Source organism: Spermophilus citellus, assembly GCF_964194105.1.
Source record: "Spermophilus citellus genome assembly, chromosome: 5".
In the NCBI taxonomy this organism is placed as follows: Eukaryota; Metazoa; Chordata; class Mammalia; order Rodentia; family Sciuridae; genus Spermophilus; species Spermophilus citellus.
Genome location: NC_138186.1, coordinates 52,345,625 through 52,364,242, shown reverse-complemented (window position 1 = coordinate 52,364,242; position 18,618 = coordinate 52,345,625). Strand labels below are relative to the sequence as shown.

The window sequence follows — 18,618 nt, the reverse complement described above, 5'->3', positions numbered from 1 at the left end:
AACATCACTAATGTTTTAAAATTTTGACTATTTTCATTTTATATATAGTTTTATATATAGTTCCATTCTTAAATGGAATTTAGTTTCTTAAAATAGAACTTTCACATTGACAAGAAAATGTTATTAATACAATTGTTATAAGTAACTCGCTTCTCACTTTCTAAACTTTCCTCTCAAAGAGGCTTAAAACCTCTGTAAGGGACATACAATAAACCTCATCAATAGATACTTGGTCCAGAATGGAAAAAACAACAATTGATTTCTATTTATAGAACATATAGTTCAAAACACTTGTATGAAAATTAAGTATTTGTGGTAAAATTTATTAGGGACATTAGCTGTGGACCTGGGATTCAGGGAATGGCAATACACATTAGAAATTTGCCATTCCTTATTCATTACAATTTCTGCTGCAAAAGCTTCTAAGATAGTGAAACAAAAATATTTTAACAACTACTTTAATTTTTACAAGGGCTGATAAAAACTTTGATTGCCATGTGAAGTGACATATTTCTTCATCAATAGCAATAGTTATCCCATAATGATTGCAAAAATATTACATATGATTGTTTTCCTTTTGAGATTATTTTCTAAAGTCTCAATAGGATTTTATCACTATGAATAAATCTCTAATTTTGTGTTTGAAATTTTCAATAACACCCATAAATCAAAGGCATTTCTGTATATCAGCGACAGATCCTCCGAAAGGGAAAGGAGGAAAACTACCCCATTTACGATAGCCTAAAAAATAAAAAACAAACAAACAACAACAACAACAAAAAAAAAAACCCTTGGGAATGAACCTAACAAAAGAGATGAAAAACCTCTACAACGAAAACTACAGAACACTAAAGAAAGAAATTAAAGAAGACCTTAGAAGATGGAAAGATCTCCCTTGTTCTTGGATAGGCAGAATTGATATTGTCAAAATGCCCATACTACCAAAAGCACTACACGGATTTAATGTAATTCCAATCAAAATCCCAATGACATTCCTCATAGAAATAGAAAAAGCAATCATGAAATTCATCTGGAAAAATAAGAGACCCAGAAGAGCTAAAGCAATCCTTAGCAGGAAGAGCAAAGCAGGTGGCATCACTATACCAGATCTTAAACTATACACTAAACAGCATGGTATTGGCACCAAAATAGACTGGTAGACCAATGGTACAGAATAGAGGACAGAGACTAACCCCCATAATTGTTATCTTATATTAGACAAGGTGCCAAAAACATACATTGAAGATAACCCTTCGACAAATAGTGCTGGAAAAACTGGAAATTCATATGCAACAAAAATGAAATGTATTCCCATGCACAAAACCCAACTCAAAGTGAATCAAGAACCTAGGAATTAAACCAGAGACCATGAGTCTAATAGAAGAAAAAGTAGGACCAAATCTCCACCATGTCAAATTAGGCCCTGACTTCCTTAATAAGACTCCTACAGTGTAAGAATTAAAATCAAGAATTAATAAATGGGATGGATTTAAACTAAAAAGCTTTTTCTCAGCAAAAGAAACAATCAGTGAGGTAAATAAAGAGTCTACATCTTGGGATCAAATTTTTACCACTCATACATCAGATAGAGTGCTCATCTCTAGGGTATATAAAGAACTCAAAAAGCTAAACACCAAAAAAATAAAAATAAAAAATAACCTAATTAATAAATGTGCCAAGGAACTGAACAGACACTTCTCAGAAGAGGATATACAATCAATCAACAAATACATGAAAAAATGTTCATCATCTCTAGCAATTAGAGAAATGCAAGTCAAAACTACTCTAAGATTTCATCTCACTCTAGTCAGAAATGGCAGCTATTAAGGATACAAACAACAATAAGTGTTGGTGAGGATGTGGGGAAAAAGGTACACTCCTACATTACTGGTGGGACTGCAAATTGGTGCAGCCAATATGGAAAGAAGTATGGAGATTCCCTGGAAAACTGGGAATGAAACCATCTTTGACCCAGCTATCCCTCTCCTCAGTCTATACCCAAAGGACTTAAAAACAACATACGACAGGGACACAGCCACATCAATGTTTATAGCAGCACAATTCACAATAGCTAAACTGTGGAACCAACCTAGATGCCCTTCAGTAGATGAAAATGTGGTATATATACACAATGGAATATTACTCAGCAATAAAAGAGAATGAATCATGGCATTTGTAGGTAAATGGATGGAGTTGAGAATATAATGCTAACTAAAGTTAGCCAATCCCAAAAAACCAAATGCCAATGTTTTCTCTAATAAAAGGAGGCTGATTCATAATGGGGTAGGAAGGGAGAACATGGGAGGATTAGATGAACTCTAGAGAGGGCAAAGAGGTAAGAGGCAAAAGGAGGGGGGATGGAGGTAGAAAAGACGATGGAATGAGATGGACATCATTACCCTAAGTACATGTATGAGGACACGAATGGTGTGAATATACTTTGTATACAACCAGAGATATGAAAAATTGTGCCCTATATGTGTAATACGAACTGTAATGCATTCTGCTATCATACAACAAATTAGAATAGGAAGGATAGCATCTTCAACAAAAGGTGTTGGGAAAACTGGAAATCCATATGCAACAAAATGAAACTGAATCCCCTCCTCTCGCCATGCATAAAAGTTAACTCAAAATGGATCAAGGAGCTTGATATCAAATCAGAGACTCTGCGTCTGATAGAAGAAAAAGTTGGCTCCGATCTACATATTGTGGGGTGGGGCTCCAAATTCCTTAATAGGACACCCATAGCTCAAGAGTTAATAACAAGAATCAACAAATGGGACTTACTTAAACTAAAAAGTTTTTTCTCAGCAAGAGAAACAATAAGAGAGGTAAATAGGGAGCCTACATCATGGGAACAAATTTTTACTCCTCACACTTCAGATAGAGCCCTAATATCCAGAGTATACAAAGAACTCAAAAAATTAGACAATAAGATAACAAATAACCCAATCAACAAATGGGCCAAGGGCCTGAACAGACAATTCTCAGAGGAGGACATACAATCAATCAACAAGTACATGAAAAAATGCTCACCATCTCTAGCAGTCAGAGAAATGCAAATCAAAACCACCCTAAGATACCATCTCACTCCAGTACGATTGGCAGCCATTATGAAGTCAAACAACAAGTGCTGGCGAGGATGTGGGGAAAAGGGTACTCTTGTACATTGCTAGTGGGACTGCAAATTGGTGCGGCTAATTTGGAAAGCAGTATGGAGATTCCTGGGAAAGCTGGGAATGGAACCACCATTTGACCCAGCTATTGCCCTTCTCGGACTATTCCCTGAAGACCTTAAAAGAGCGTACTACAGGGATACTGCCACATCGATGTTCATAGCAGCACAATTCACAATAGCTAGACTGTGGAACCAACCCAGATGCCCTTCGATAGATGAATGGATAAAAAAAAATGTGGCATTTATACACCATGGAGTATTACGCAGCACTAAAAAATGACAAAATCATGGAATTTGCAGGAAAATGGATGGCACTAGAGCAGATTATGCTTAGTGAAGCTAGCCAATCCCTAAAAAACAAATACCAAATGTCTTCTTTGATATAATGAGAGCAACTAAGAACAGAGCAGGGAGGAAGAGCAGGAAGAAAAGATTAACATTAAACAGAGACATGAGATGGGAGGGAAAGGGAGAGAAAAGGGAAATTGCATGGAAATGAAGGGAGACCCTCATTGCTATACAAAATTACATAAGAGGTTGTGAGGGGAATGGGAAAATAAACAAGGAGAGAAATGAATTACAGTAGATGGGGTAGAGAGAGAAGATGGGAGGGGAGGGGAGGGGGATAGTAGAGGATAGGAAAGGTAGCAGAATACAACAGTTACTAATAGGGCATTATGTAAAATTGTGGATGTGTAACCGATGTGATTCTACAATCTGCATTTGGGGTAAAAATTGGGAGTTCATAACCCACTTGAATCTAATGTATGAAATATGATATGTCAAGAGCTTTGTAATGTTGTGAACAACCAATAAAAAAAAAAAAGAGAGATTCATCAATGTTTTTGCTCGCATGACAAATTCACTTATTATTATTGCTGGATGGTATTCTGTCCTATGGATATACTTCAATTTGTTCAGCCTGTTGATGAACATTTAGAATATATCCAGATTTGGGCTAATATAATAAAATTGCTATGAACATTTGTATATAAAAAAAAGAATACACAATTTTAAAAAAAGAAATTTTTAATAGCAAATATTTTTGAAGTTATCAAATAGTTTTAACTCCTTTCAAGAAATTTGAAATGGTAAATAGACTAATCATATGTTACACTGTAATTATTTAGTACTGCCTTGCTGCTACAATTTAAAGACTTTTATAGTAATAATGTTTATGGGCTTCCTATCCACTCTACAAATACATGCTATGCACATGACTATATATAAGTAGCAAGCACTGGTGTGTCTTAACAGTTTGCAATTTCTCAGTCTGTAACTCTCCATTTTATATTATATGTACATTTTATAATAACATTTAGTATATTAGTTATCTATTGCTAGATAACAAATTAACCCAAAACCTGGTGGCTTAAGCAAGATTTAATTATCTCACACTTTTTGTGGGTCAGGAATTCAGGAGCAGTTTAGGTGGGTGGTTCTGTACATTGTCTCTCATGAGGCTGCAGTCAAGATCATGGCCACAGCAAGTCATCTGAAGAGCTGACACTCTGGAGGATCCACCTTCAGAATGGCTCACTCTCATGGCTACTGGCGAGACTTACTCCTGCCACAAAAGCCTCTCCATAGGGTGCTTCAGTGTTTTTCCAACATGGCAGCTGACTTCCCCTAAAGCAGTGGTTCCTCAACAGAGGGCCATTTTTGTCCCCCAAGGGATATCTGCCAAGGTCTAAGACATTTTTGACTGTCACAAAGGGGGTTTAGAGGAAGTGCTACTGGCATCTAGCAGGTAGTATCCAGAAAGGCTGTTAAACATCCAACAGCAGATAGGACAGCCGCCCCAACAAAGACTTATCTGACCCAAATGCCCATCAGAGTCACCATTGAGAAACTCTGCTCTACAGCAAGTAATCTCAGAGAAATCGCAAGATAGGAGACAAAATCTTTTACAACCCACCCTCCAAAGACATACTCTATCATTTTTGCCACATTCTATATATTTAAAAAAAAATGAGTCACTAAGTATAATCCTCACTGAAGGAAGTATAATCCTCTCAAAGGAAGAGACAATTTGTGGTCATATTTTATTTATTTATTTATTTATTTATTGTATGTGTGTATGGTTCTGGGGATTGAACCCAAGGCTTCCTGCACGCTAGGCAAGTGTTCAATCACTGAGCTACATTCCTAGCTCTGTGGTCATATTTTAACTCAATTACACTTAGCATCTTAACTCTTTTATCAAAATACAGATGGTCCCCAACTTACAATGGCTTGGCTTTACAATGACACAAAAACTATGAGCATTCAATAGAAACTATACTTTGAATTTTAAATTTTTATCTTTTCCTGGCAAGTGTTAAGCTGTGAGCAGCAACAACTAGCCACAGCTCTCAGTTTGCCAAGCAGCTCATGAGGGTAAACAACCCACACTCCACAGTGTACTATGTTTCTAAGCGATGATTCTGGGTAAAGGTTATGTGTATCATATGCATTTTTAATTTAACAATATTTTCAGCATATGATGGGTTTATCAGAACACAGGCCTAATGTAACTCAAAGAGCACCTATACTTAGATATTTCCAAGATATCTTTCTCTCTCTCTTTTTTTTTTTTTTTTTTTTTTTTGGTGCTGGGGGTTGAACCTAGGGCCTTGTGCATGCTAGGCAAGCACTCTACCAACTGAGCTATCCCCAGCCCCCTAAGATATCTCATTTATATGAAACTAGATCAGAATCCTTTTGTTGCACTAGAAAAGGCACTGACATCCTACCTAACAAGGCTACTTTTACATCCTAGTGAATGGTCTCTACAGTATTTTGATGATCTGATCTTACCAAATTCTATTAAACATAAATATACACAGTATGATATACAGAAGAGTAAACCAGTAATCTAAAGATTTGAGTTCTAGTTTTGGTTTTGGCACTTCCTAGCAGGTGGTCTCAGCCAAAGCTTCTACAAACCTGTTTCTTGCCTATCTCACAATGCTGTTTTGAAGCTTAAGTAAGATAACTATGTGAAAGTGCTTTATAAACTATAAAAGTCAGGAAGTTTGAAATACTCCAAATCAGAATAAACATACTATTATAAAATAATCTCATGGTCAATGCTGTATCTGCAACTTTTGGCCTGGGGTTTTCATATAGTGAATTCTCAAAATACATTTTGAGATCTCTTACCTTCAAATTAGATGTTGGGTCTATCTTCAAAATAATGGTAAAACAGGCAGATTATTAAAACAATCGAGAGTCCCAATCCTTGGTCATTTGTTGTCAATCTATGGATAGATGTTGTACTTCCTTCAAGTTGAAATGCACATTTATTCAACAATTCTTAGATAGGACCTAAGTACTACAATCAGTAACATATTGTAGTCAATACTTATAGACATTGAACTCAAAACAATTATTCCTTTATATATTTGTTTCCCAATTTAAGCTATGAGGGAGACCAGAAACTATGTTTTATCTTTTTATCCTCAGAATCTGGTTCAGTGACTGGTATAACACACACACAGAAATAAATACATACCAAAAAGGAGAGTTCTTTACCTGAAGGCGCCGAGAAATCCCGGGAGTCAGAATGAGCAGAGGTCTACATAAACAAATTGCTAAAAACTTTTTCAAAGTAGCATATTTGCTTCATCCAATCCTTTTTGTATGGTATGTTTCAGCCAGACTGATTTTATTAGTAGCAGTTTGTTTGTTTGTTACCAGGGATTGAGTCCTGGGGCATTTAATCACTGAGCCATCTCCCCGGCCATATATATATATATATATATATATATATATATATATATATATATATTCTTTTATTTTTTTAATTTAGAGACAGGGTCTTGCTAAATTGCTTAGGACCCCTCACTAAGTTGCTGAGGCTGGCTTTGAAATCACAATCCTCCTGCTACAGTCTCCCAAGCCCCCGGTATTACAAGTATAAGCCACCATGCCCAGTTTAAAACATTTTTTTACTTGGGGCTGGGGCTGTAGCTCAATGGCAGAGCACTTGCCTAGCATGTATGAGGCACTACTGGATTCAATCCTTAGCACTACATAAAAATAAATAAGCTAGGCACAGTGATGCATACCTGTAATCTCAGCAGCTTGGAAGGCTGATGCAGGAGGATCTTGAGTTCAAAGCCAGCCTCAGCAAAAGTGAGGTACTAAGTAACTCAGTGAGGCCCTGTCTCTAAATACAAAAAATAGGGCTGGGGGTGTGGCTCAGTGGTCAAATGCCCCTGAGTTCAATCCCTGGCACACAAATAAAATAAAATAAAATAAAATAAAATAAAAGCATTCTGTCCATCTACAACTACCAAAAAAAAAAACCTTTAAAAAAATTCCACTTTTTTCTTGCCAATTCACAATTCAAGGAACTGAAATCTTAATTTCTGGAGGTATGTATAAAAGTTCCACAAATGATTCTGAAGTACAATCAGAATGAGAACCACAACTGAGTTCACCCTGAGATGTTCACACTGATAGGACAGTTCTTTTCATGTATTTTCACTTAGTTTATGTTTTTTTCCTGTTGTCTAAAAATGTTCTCTTCCCAAACACCACCCATCCTTCAAAAATATCTTCAAATCTTTCCTCCTCCATAAAACCTTTCTAACTATTTTTTTTTAAGAGATAGAGAGAGAGAGAGAGAATTTTTTTAATATTTATTTTTTAGTTTTCGGTGGACACATCTTTGTTTGTATGTGGTGCTGAGGATCGAACCCGGGCCGCACGCATGCCAGGTGAGCGCGCTACCACTTGAGCCACATCCCCAGCCCCTTTCTAACTATTATAATCAACAATACCTCACTTCTGTATACACATCTTCTCATATATACAGTTCATTAATATTTCATGTGTATTTCTTCTATACACTGGTGGGCATGGAACACTAATGTATGATAAACAAATTTCCTTCACTACAATAAATCTAAAATATAAACATAAATGTATATAAACATGCTTCAAACTTTCAAAATTATATTGCCTTAATACATAGTAATAGAAATCTTCAAGCAATTGGCTGATTCCCTGATTGAAATTTTCATGACCATTATCATTCATGAATGCTAACAGTAAGATTCCTTCAAATGTCAGCTTTGCATTTATCTAAAATTGAACCATACAGGTACATACATGAATATTATACACATGAATCCATTTCAAGGGAAGCTGTGCTCTATTTTCTAATACTATATCTTTCATGAGCACACTAACGTATGTAGAAAAGGGAAAAGATGAAACATTACATATCAATGTATTTGGAATCCACATGGTTGGACATACTCAAGATCAAGATATACCAATTTGGAAGTACACTACACAAATGAATTGTTGAAACAGAATCAGATAATTTAAAAAAAAAAACAAAAAACAAAAAACAAAAGACCCTTAGGGCTGGAGACAAAGCTTAGTGGTTAAGTGCTTGTCTAGCACATGAGGCCTGGGGTTTGGTCCCCAACAAAACACATGCACACACAAACACACTGACCAAAAGAGGAAATAAAATTATTAGAGAAATAAGGAAAAATCAGAATAAGGAGTTATTAAAAAATATTTAAAACACAATTTTTTTAAATTAAAATTTACATAGTATGACACTAAAATCAGTAACTGTCTTACAAGCTCAAAGTCATTAAAGCACTGCCATAGATCATTCAGGAACATCACAATATGTCTTATAAGGTATCAGAATATAATGTGCCAAATGACACAAGAACAGAGCTGATCCTCCTCAGTTACTGCTACCTGCGATCCACAAGATTACTAAAAAATTCACTATTGTTGTTTAATTTTTTAAAATATTTATTTTTTAGTTGTAGTTGGACACAATACCTTTATTTTATTTATTTATATATGGTGCTGAGGAACGAACCCAGGGCCTCACATGTGCTAGGCGAGCGCTCTACCACTGAGCTACAACCCCAGTTCTGTCATTGTCTAATTTTTAAAAACTAAGCAAAGCTTAGCAAGAACTTTCAAAGATCTAGATTTATTTAATGAATGTGTAATACTACTTCTTGTTCTTTAGTTTAACTGCAGCTCCTTTGTGGTTTTCTAAATAGCATTATATTTCCAGGAGTTTTCAAAAGCTAGATATTGCAAGATAGTAACTGAGAAAAGATACAGAAAAATGCCAGAAGAGACAGTGGGGCTAAGCATCACCTACCAACAGTTTTCTTTTCCAGACACATTTAAAAACCCTAAAGTAGGTCATGAAAAAAATTTTTTTCACAAAAAAGTCAGCTTTCCCCCAACTATCCCTGGTTGTTTCTCAGCTGCAAGGTGATATGCTGGGCCCCTGTCAAACACAATATGCAAGTTCTCCCATCTATTAAGCTCACTGTGTTGTTTCTAGGCTCTTGCCCCTTAGGAATGCCATTATTCTCCTGGAAATAATGAAAATCATGTTTAGAGAGGTCCTGATTTATAAAGCAGCAAGTAGAGCATTTCTATCTTTTTACAGGCAGAAGATTCAAGTTATACTATCTAGTTTTTACTCAGGGCCATTATTCTATATAAGTAGTTTTGAACTAAGGGTGATTTTCATCCCTGTGCCTCCCTCTCCCTATACGTGGCACTGCCCACAAGACATTTTTTGGGTGTCATAATTGGCAATTGCTATTGGTATTTTCTAAGTAGGAGCAAGAATGCTGCTAACATAGAATACACCAGGCAGACCCCACAACAAAGTTTCACCCCACCCAAAATGAACACAACATGGAGCAATCCTGTTTCACTATATTTTGGAATGCAAAACACAACTTAATTGATGCTCTGAGTACTTACTGTTTGTTCTCTTAATCTGCTAATTTTCCTCTTTTTCTCTAGCATCACTATCATATAATACTGAGACTGCTAATTTCAAAACAGATAATTCAAAGCATAACATCCTTAAAACACTGAATTAAGAATCAAAATGAGGCAAGCCAAACTGTAATATCAAATAAGGGGATGAAAGAAGTATATAAATATAAAATACTGCAAGATAACTGAGATCAATATCAGCTAACATCAATATTCTGCTCCAATTCGATACAATGAACACTGAGGAGTCCTGAATGAGGACTGAATGAGGACAATAACTAAGATTTTCACTTCCTCGGGTAGCCTGGAGAAGAAAACATAAATAAAAACTATTTATTCACAAGCCTAAGGTCAAGAAGTTTCAAACTAGCTAAACCCTAAGTGAAGGATTTAACAGGGGGAAAAGAGAAGCAGCTGTTGAGGCTATGAAGAATAAAGCAATCATTTCTGGGAACCAAGTTAGATCTATTATAGGGATGAGGAAATACAAGAAAGATGAGTTCAGTACACACTTACATAATAAGCTAGACACGTCATCCAAGCTAAGAATGAGGGCATGATTATGGGTACAGGATTTGTAAGCAAGAAGACTTGTCATAGCAAGGATATTTCCCCAAGAGGAAGAATAGAGATGGGTTAAGGATCCAGAGGACCTTTACCTTCACAGTCCCTTTCTTCTTCTAAGCCTCCCTAAACCCTGTACAGGAAAAAAAAAAAAAAAAGAAATAAAAGAAAAGAAAAGAAAGAAAGAAGTAGTAGTAGTTCTGACCTCTCCAGAGTACATGCTGATGTCATCACTTTCTAGATCTGAATCACCAGATGGAAAGGTATCTCTGACCCAGACAGACAACACATATCCTTGCATAAGGTGTCCTAAATACAAAAAAGTGACCAGTAAATCACTACATTTGAGAAAGTCATAGAAGAATTTAAAAAGCAAAGTAGATTTGAGACAACTTAAGCTGAAAGAGTGCAGGAAAGGAAAGCTACAAGAACTTCCAAAGCAATCTGGGACCCTTCCTGGTTTTTTAATCTTTACAAACATAACACCTAGTATAAGCCTAACATTGGCAATACTAAATAAATGAATTTATGGGAAAAAAGGAGGAGGAGGGACACCTGACTCTTTTTTGTATGGATATGTATTATGTGATGTTTAAACTCTGGATCACAATCTTGGCAACACAATCAATGCATATTTTGGAGTAGACTAACAATAAGACACAAATGCACACCTTCATTCATGTCACAGGCACAACGATAATACCACCAAGGCCTAGGAGGAGGAGGTTTTTGAAGAAAGCAAGGATATGTGTAACGGCATCATTTAAAGAAAAAGGAGTCAACGTGTTCAGGGTCTACAGTCAGTCAAATAGCAGATCCAGACAAAATAAACATTTGTTCTATTACCTTTTTGTTAGGTTGCCATAGGAATCTGTGTTTGCAGGAAAACTTAGTTTCTGCAACCAGATGATAGAGTAGTAAAGGAGGGAGGGGTAGGCCTGATGAAAGAAAGGCAAGGAAGACAATAAATAGTATGGGCTTTTATAAGGTCACATATCTATCGAATCTTTCAATCTAATTCATCTTTTCAAGTTAACAGAAAAGTCCTTTGGGCCTCATATTCAAGATAATCCAATCTCTACTAAAATTATTGTAGTGAGGGGAAGGTAGAGAAAGGGAAAGCAGACACAGAACCAAATAAGACAAAATAAATGAGATCTGAAGTGCTTAAATGTTTAAGGAAGGTAAAAATTACTTTTAAAATTTGACCAAGTAATAAGAAAAAACCTAGGTGCCCAAGGAGTTAGAAAACACTCAACCTGCCAGCAGGCTAATCTTCCTTTTTCAGCTGAACTCTAGAGCTAATCTCTTTGCTCCTTTCCTTTTGGCAACAGATATCTGGAAAAGTAAAGTAACCCCATGTTATTTAGAGAGCTGGAATAGAGTACTCTGAATTTCTAGGGCCTGGCAAAAATATGGTCTCAGGCACTCTTAGAGTGCTGAAGAATTGTGGGCATAAATCAGGGCTTTGCACCAATTAATCTCCCCCCCCATTCTATCCTAAACCACAAATACCACCTGTAATGGGTAAGAAATAGAGTCGAAAATATAGGAGCCTCAGAATGGAGTGCTCTACTAAAACACAAATTACATCATCTCTCTCCTCTGGCCATAACTCTCCATGGTTTCCCCTCTAAGAAGGCAAATAAGATCCTTGCCCGCCCCTCCCCCTCCACCACTGCCCATTCAGCCCTAGCCACACTGATCTCTAGCTATTCCAGGAACACAGGATCTTTGCCTCAGGGCCTTTGCATTTGTTAAAGCCTCGGCATGGAAAGTTCTTACTTCCCCAACTCACTCCAGAGATTGAAGTTTTCTACAACAGCTCCATAGGGTCTTCACTCAACTGTCACCCCGTCAAAGAGGCATACCCCATCCAACCAGGAGGATTGCTCATGCCTGTAATCCCAGAGGCTTCTCAGAAGGATCACGAGTTCAAAACAAGGCTCAGCAGCGGTGAGGTGCTGAGCAGCTCAGCGAGACCCTGTCTCTAAATAAAATACAACATAGGGCTGGGGATGTGGCTCAGTGGTGGAGTGCCCCCAAGTTCAATTCCTGGTACCCTCCTCCTACCAAAAAAAAAAAAAAAGTACATTACTGTCACCCCAGCACTATCTCATTTCAATGCTTTATCTTCTCAGCAGCTCTCATCATCTGACATAAATTTTATTTGTTTACTGTCTACTTCCACTATCATCTTTTGTTTCTTAAGGTTAGAAATCTGGGTGTGTTTTGTTCATATTCCATGTCCAACACCTAAAGAGCAACCTGTACATGCTAGGTACTCAGGGTAACTATACTGCCGAGTCACTTCCTCAGGGAGACAATATGAACCCATCTTCCTCCCCCCCCCCAATCCTGTACCCTATAATACTGCAAAGTTCTGAAACGAGCACTAAAATGTGTCCATTTTCCTAACACCAGAAATTAGGGGTCATCCTAGACTTGTCACTCACCTCTATCTTGTCTCTCCACCAAGGAGCCTGGGAGCCAAGCCTGCCCAGAATCCAGGACCTATTTGTGAAGTATTTATAGAACACCTTCATATTCTCTAGAATAAATTCTTACAAGGACTGAACACTGGAAAACTGGTTAATCCTTAACATAAACATATTTGATTTGTAGAAGCATCATGAAAGACAACTACTTCTAATACTGAAAGCTTCTCTTATTTTAAAAAAAAAAAAAAAATTTTCAAGTTTAAAGAGATTTTTGTTTTTGTCCTTAAAAATCACGTGCATGACTTAGAATATGGCAACCATGAGAAGAAATACCTTGGGGGCTGGGGATTCAGTGGTAGAGCACTTCCCTACTATGTGCAAAGCCCTGGGTTCAATCCCCAGTACTGGGGGAAAAAAAAAACAAAAACAAAAACACCAACCTAGGTTCCAAGTTAGAGAAATCTACTTTATAGTGAGATTTTTTTTTTTTTGGCACTACAATAATTAAACCTCTTAGATAAGAACAAATCAGCTTTATCCCAAATTTCACAGTAAAGAATAAAAGTCTGATGTATTTTTAAAGGTCTAAAGAGGCATGGTTATATCTTTTTATATTGTATACTTGTAAAACCCAAACATAGTCAGACAGTCCCAACTTTATATAAGTGCACACGAAGAAGATTCATAAATTCAGAATTAACTATTTGCATGATCTAAAAATTCATTTAGAAAAAAATTTAATCTGAACAATGAGTTCATTTTTGGTTTATCAATTCTGAGGAAGAGACATGACTTTCACATTAATTAATTACCCTCAAATTAGGTAGACATGACACTGGTGGGACTGCCTTCCTACAGTCACAGCTCTATTGCAAGTGACTCAGCAAGCCTTCTCTTCATGAGAGGAGGCAAACTGCACAAAAGGAGGTAACACCACACAACCTCAGCAGTCCACAGCTACAGGAAAGGAGACCACTAAAGTGCAGAAAACCCAGGCCCAAAGCCAAAGAAGCACTAACAAGTATGCCATTCCTTTAAAGAATGAATCTGGGGCTGGGGAGGTGGCTCAAGCGGTAGCAATCTCGCCTGGCATGCATGCGGCCAGGGTTCGATCCTCAGCACCACATACAAACAAAGATGTTGTGTCTGCCGAAAACTAAAAAATAAATATTAAAATTCTCTCTCTTTAAAAAAAAAAAAAAAGAATGAATCTGGCTTCTTATTCATAAAACTGAGTCAAAAATACATTGAGGCTGCCAGTGTAGCTCGTTGGTACAGTGAGTACGTAGCATGTGCAAGGTCCTAGGTTCAATCCGCAGTACCAATACACACACACACACACACACACACACACACACACACACACACACTGGACTTCATGGAACTAGGGAGGACTGATTGATAATGCTTTGAAAGAAAACACTTTATAAACTGCAAAAGCCCATAAAAATGTCAGTTAATATTAAAGTGAGAGTGCCAAATGAATTCTACCTTTGAATCCTGAGCTCCAAGGGCTCAGCACCATCTGCACAGTTGCAGGTGAAAGGCAGAGTCAACACAGATCATCTCCAAAGCTGAGCTAAAAGGAAATCAAAAGCACAGCACACCATAATATCAAAAAATTAAACTGGGGGCTGGTGTTGTAGCTCAGTGGTACAGTGCTTGCCTAGCACATGTGAGGCACTGGGTTTGATACTCAGAACTACATAAATAAATAAATAAATAAATATAATAAAGTTATTTAAAAAAATTAAACTGGCAGAATTGAAAAGCCAGTCCAGGATACTCTTTATTTTAAATGGGAGCCAGTGGAAAAATTGATTCAATGAATAAAATGATTATATAGCCAACTTGACTGAACTTCTTGAAAGTTTTTCTGTAGCAATAATACAAATATTTGTCATTAATTATACTTAAATGTTTTTTGTTGATTTGCATCAGTAATATTCAACCAACTACTTTGCTTTTGCTTACAAACAAAAGTAAATGAAAGAAAGATCCATTGGATTTATTATCACCACTAGGAAAGTGAAGGGCAAACCCTTCTCACTGATCGCGAGTCATCTCTGCATACCTAATAATGATATAGTTTTATTTTATTTATTCTGAATTTTATTGTTCTAAAGTGTGGTAAATTTTGTTGTGTAACTTTACATGGTTAAGTAAAATAGCTTATAAAATTCACTAAAAATAATAAATAACCATTCAGTTATTTTTATTATATTTATTGGAAGAATCTTATTCCAAAAAGCACTTGAGGAGTTTGATTTCTTAGCAAATTTTGCCATCCTCTTACTACAAGTTTTATTATTCACTTTATATGCTGATGACAAATACAAAATACCCAGCACAACACCTAGAACATAATAAGCAACCCAAAGAATGTAGTCATTAAACCCAGTAGGCTACAAATTGCATGAAGAAATAGACTCTCCTGTTCTGTGTTATTCAGTCTTTCTCAAGAATCCAGTGCACTATTTGGCTTACAGTTGGTATTCAATAAATACTGCTGAATAAATGGCAGAATATGATTCAAGAGTAATTTCCAATTCTCACCTATTTTATGGTTACCAGAGCCCCATCTTTCATCAACAGCAAGGGTACGGAAAAACCATACCCCAGAGGAAAGGCACTTAAGTTCCTGTTTATATTTCCTTAAACTCACCACAAAGATTCTCTCCCCTTCTGTCCCAAAACCACAAAATCAATGCTTTGCAACTATGTATCCTTAAACAGTTTTGCATCATTTCCCCTCACAGACAATGTACAAAGTTCCTTAAAACTGCAAGACTTAGTTTAGTTCCCTTTACCTTTTAGAAAGATATTTACAAAACCCTATCAAGTCTCAATTTTCTGGTCAACTCCTTGATCTTTGAATCATAGTTGGTTGTCACACAGGCTGCTGCTTATTTCTTTTCACTATATATTTGGTACAAATTAAATTAAAATAGGCTTAAATTTTTTAATATACTAAAGTTATATATCAAATTTCACTATACTTCAGAGCAATAAACTTGAGAAACTGACACATATTTCAATGATGTTGCATTCCTTAAAATAAAATTCAGAGATTCTGGACCTTAGGTCCAGTTCAACAAGTCACACACACACACACACACACACACACACACACACACAAATGTGTCATTGCAATTATAACTCCTATATCATCTAAATCAGTATCACCAACTTGACTGCCTAAACTTTTTTATCAGGTACAGATCCAAATTCCATAGATTATTTGGATTCAATTTGACTTATTTATTTATTTATTCTCTATGTTCAAATATCTGCTCTCAAAGGATGAGGAAAGAGAAAGTCAACACAAACTCAAAATTGGATTCAAAAAGAAGTTTCAAAAAATGTTTTCCAATCATGTCTGAAAAGTTGCAAAAGGACAGAAAAACTTCAAATAGCCACAGTACTCTGAGAGATGCTTGTAAATCTAAATTATGGTATTTCCACTCTGAAATCAGTTTAGACTGTTTACAATCAATTGCCATATATAATTCAATTGTCTTTTCCTCCAATGAGAAAATATTATTGGTTACAACTTAAATCTCTTTAGTAGAAATACTACTACTAGAGCAACAAGAAGCAAACAAATAAACAAACAAACAAACAAAAAAACTATGCCTCCCTAGAAAGACACACAAGAAACATAATAGTGGTTGTCTCTGAGGAAAGGAACAGTGCAGCTGGAGAACAGATTTTCACCAAATATCTTTGAGAATTCTATACAAAGTGAACATGTAAACACCTATTATTAAAACTCCATTTAACAAAAGTACTTTCAATTTGTCAGATGCTGCTGGCTTCTGTACCCACATAAAAAGATAGTATTAAAGACATACTGAAGGAGTTCATCTTAATGGCATTTTACTGTGAATCCGGACCATCTATTATTCCAGTGCAGAACAACTCACACTAATAGTAGGAAACCCTGCAAAGAATTCTATTAAAATTCATCTGAACTCTCTACAGTTGAGTTACTTGGTTGTATCCCTCCATCAAGGTTCAAACATCATTGGAAACAAAAACATGATACTGTAAGAATTAATGTATCAATTCAAGAAAAAAAATGGAGGGGCACTAATGAGTTATTAAATATTAAAGGAGGAACTCCCAAATACACCTTTGAAAATTAGCAACATCAAATAAATATATGAAAGCAAAATGCTGAAAATTCCTTTAAAATGTAAACTGTCATGTTGCGCAAATAAGTGAGAGATGTCAAGCCTAGTGCCATCTGCAACATAATTTAAGCAGCTTGAACTTGAAAGTGCAATATGATCTGTTGCTGAACACAATTGCACAATCTCAATTACCCAGAAGATTCTACCAAACAGGAAATTCTTGATGTGACTTTGAGAAACACAGAATCAAAGATTAACACATCCAGAGCCTGGAATTTATTCCAAAACAAAAAAACATTTCACAGGCTCCTTTTCAAATAATACATGCACATGTATTACTAAGACATAAAAAGGCTAATTACTAACTTATTACTAAACATAGAAAATTAAATTTGATACTTAATTTCAGATCAGGAGCTTCCAAATTATAGTAAATCTAAAATACAGTGTATAAAGCCTTAGAAGTTGGAGAGAAGTTAGTAAAATATTTTAAGTCAGGAAATTTTATAGTATGGATTTAATTGAAAACACACTCATGGTGTAAATTAAAGCTGGAAAATCTCTCGTCCTTTGCTATATGTTCCAGATCCTCATGAAAACCATCGTATACCTCAGGCTGTAGGTGTAGATAAAAGTTCCCTGCAAACTCTCTAAGGGACATTAAAAACACAGTATTCACAGAGATTATCTCAATTAAAAAATATTTACAATACCTCCCTGCACTGTTAACAACGTTTTGATCTTGAGGGTGCCCAACGGATCTGAATCTCTCCTGCTCCACATGAGAAAATTGTTTTGTCAAACAATACTTAAATGAGCAGTGGTATGTGACTAATCAGAGGCTGCCGGTTTCTCAAGCTGCAGTGTTCTTGCAGGCACTTCCACCCCCTCCACGAAAAGGAAATACGCTTTCAACTGAAACGGAAACACACCACTCAAGCTGGCACAGCGCTCAGCAAGATAAAGTCGGTATTTTAAGCTCTATGGGTCGCTGCTAATGCAAGTGCGAATTCAAAAACGACACTACTCAAAACGGGATTTCGACAGAGGCTTACAGAAAAGCCCAGAGAGCCTTTCCTCGCCAGTTTTGTTCAAATGACCGCAGTCCCCGGGTCAGGCTTTGCTCTTTGGCGTCTCCAGGCAGCTCGCTAGGTCCGTGTGCTCCGGGGATAGGCTCTGACGCCCCAGGTGGGCACACCCCGGGACAGGGTCCTTCAGCTCGACCCTGGCAGGAGAACCCCCGGGGAGAATAGGCCTTTCCCGGGTGCCAGCCCTGGGAGTTGCAACCCCCCGAGAAGAGAATGCACAGGGTGTGAGCCAGGGCCGAGTTCCAGCAGCACCACCACCGCCCACAGGGGACCTGCGTCCTGCACACGCGGCTAACCCCCTACCTGCGTGTGCAGGGTGAGGGGTGCAGGACAGACAGGACTCAAAGAGCAGCAATGCCCTCCCCCCAGGAAAATTCCTGCCGCTTGGCGCATCGCTGAGCCATGGGGACAGGCCTGGCCCTTGGGCATGAGAGACC

At 36.9% G+C, this 18,618-nt stretch overlaps 1 protein-coding gene across 2 annotated transcripts in view; it reads right to left on the bottom strand.

Annotated features, from left to right (window-relative positions):
- Nucleotides 1–18,618, bottom strand: part of MAPK14 (mitogen-activated protein kinase 14) — a 73,557-nt gene that overhangs the window by 54,378 nt on the left and 561 nt on the right. The window lies entirely within an intron of this gene.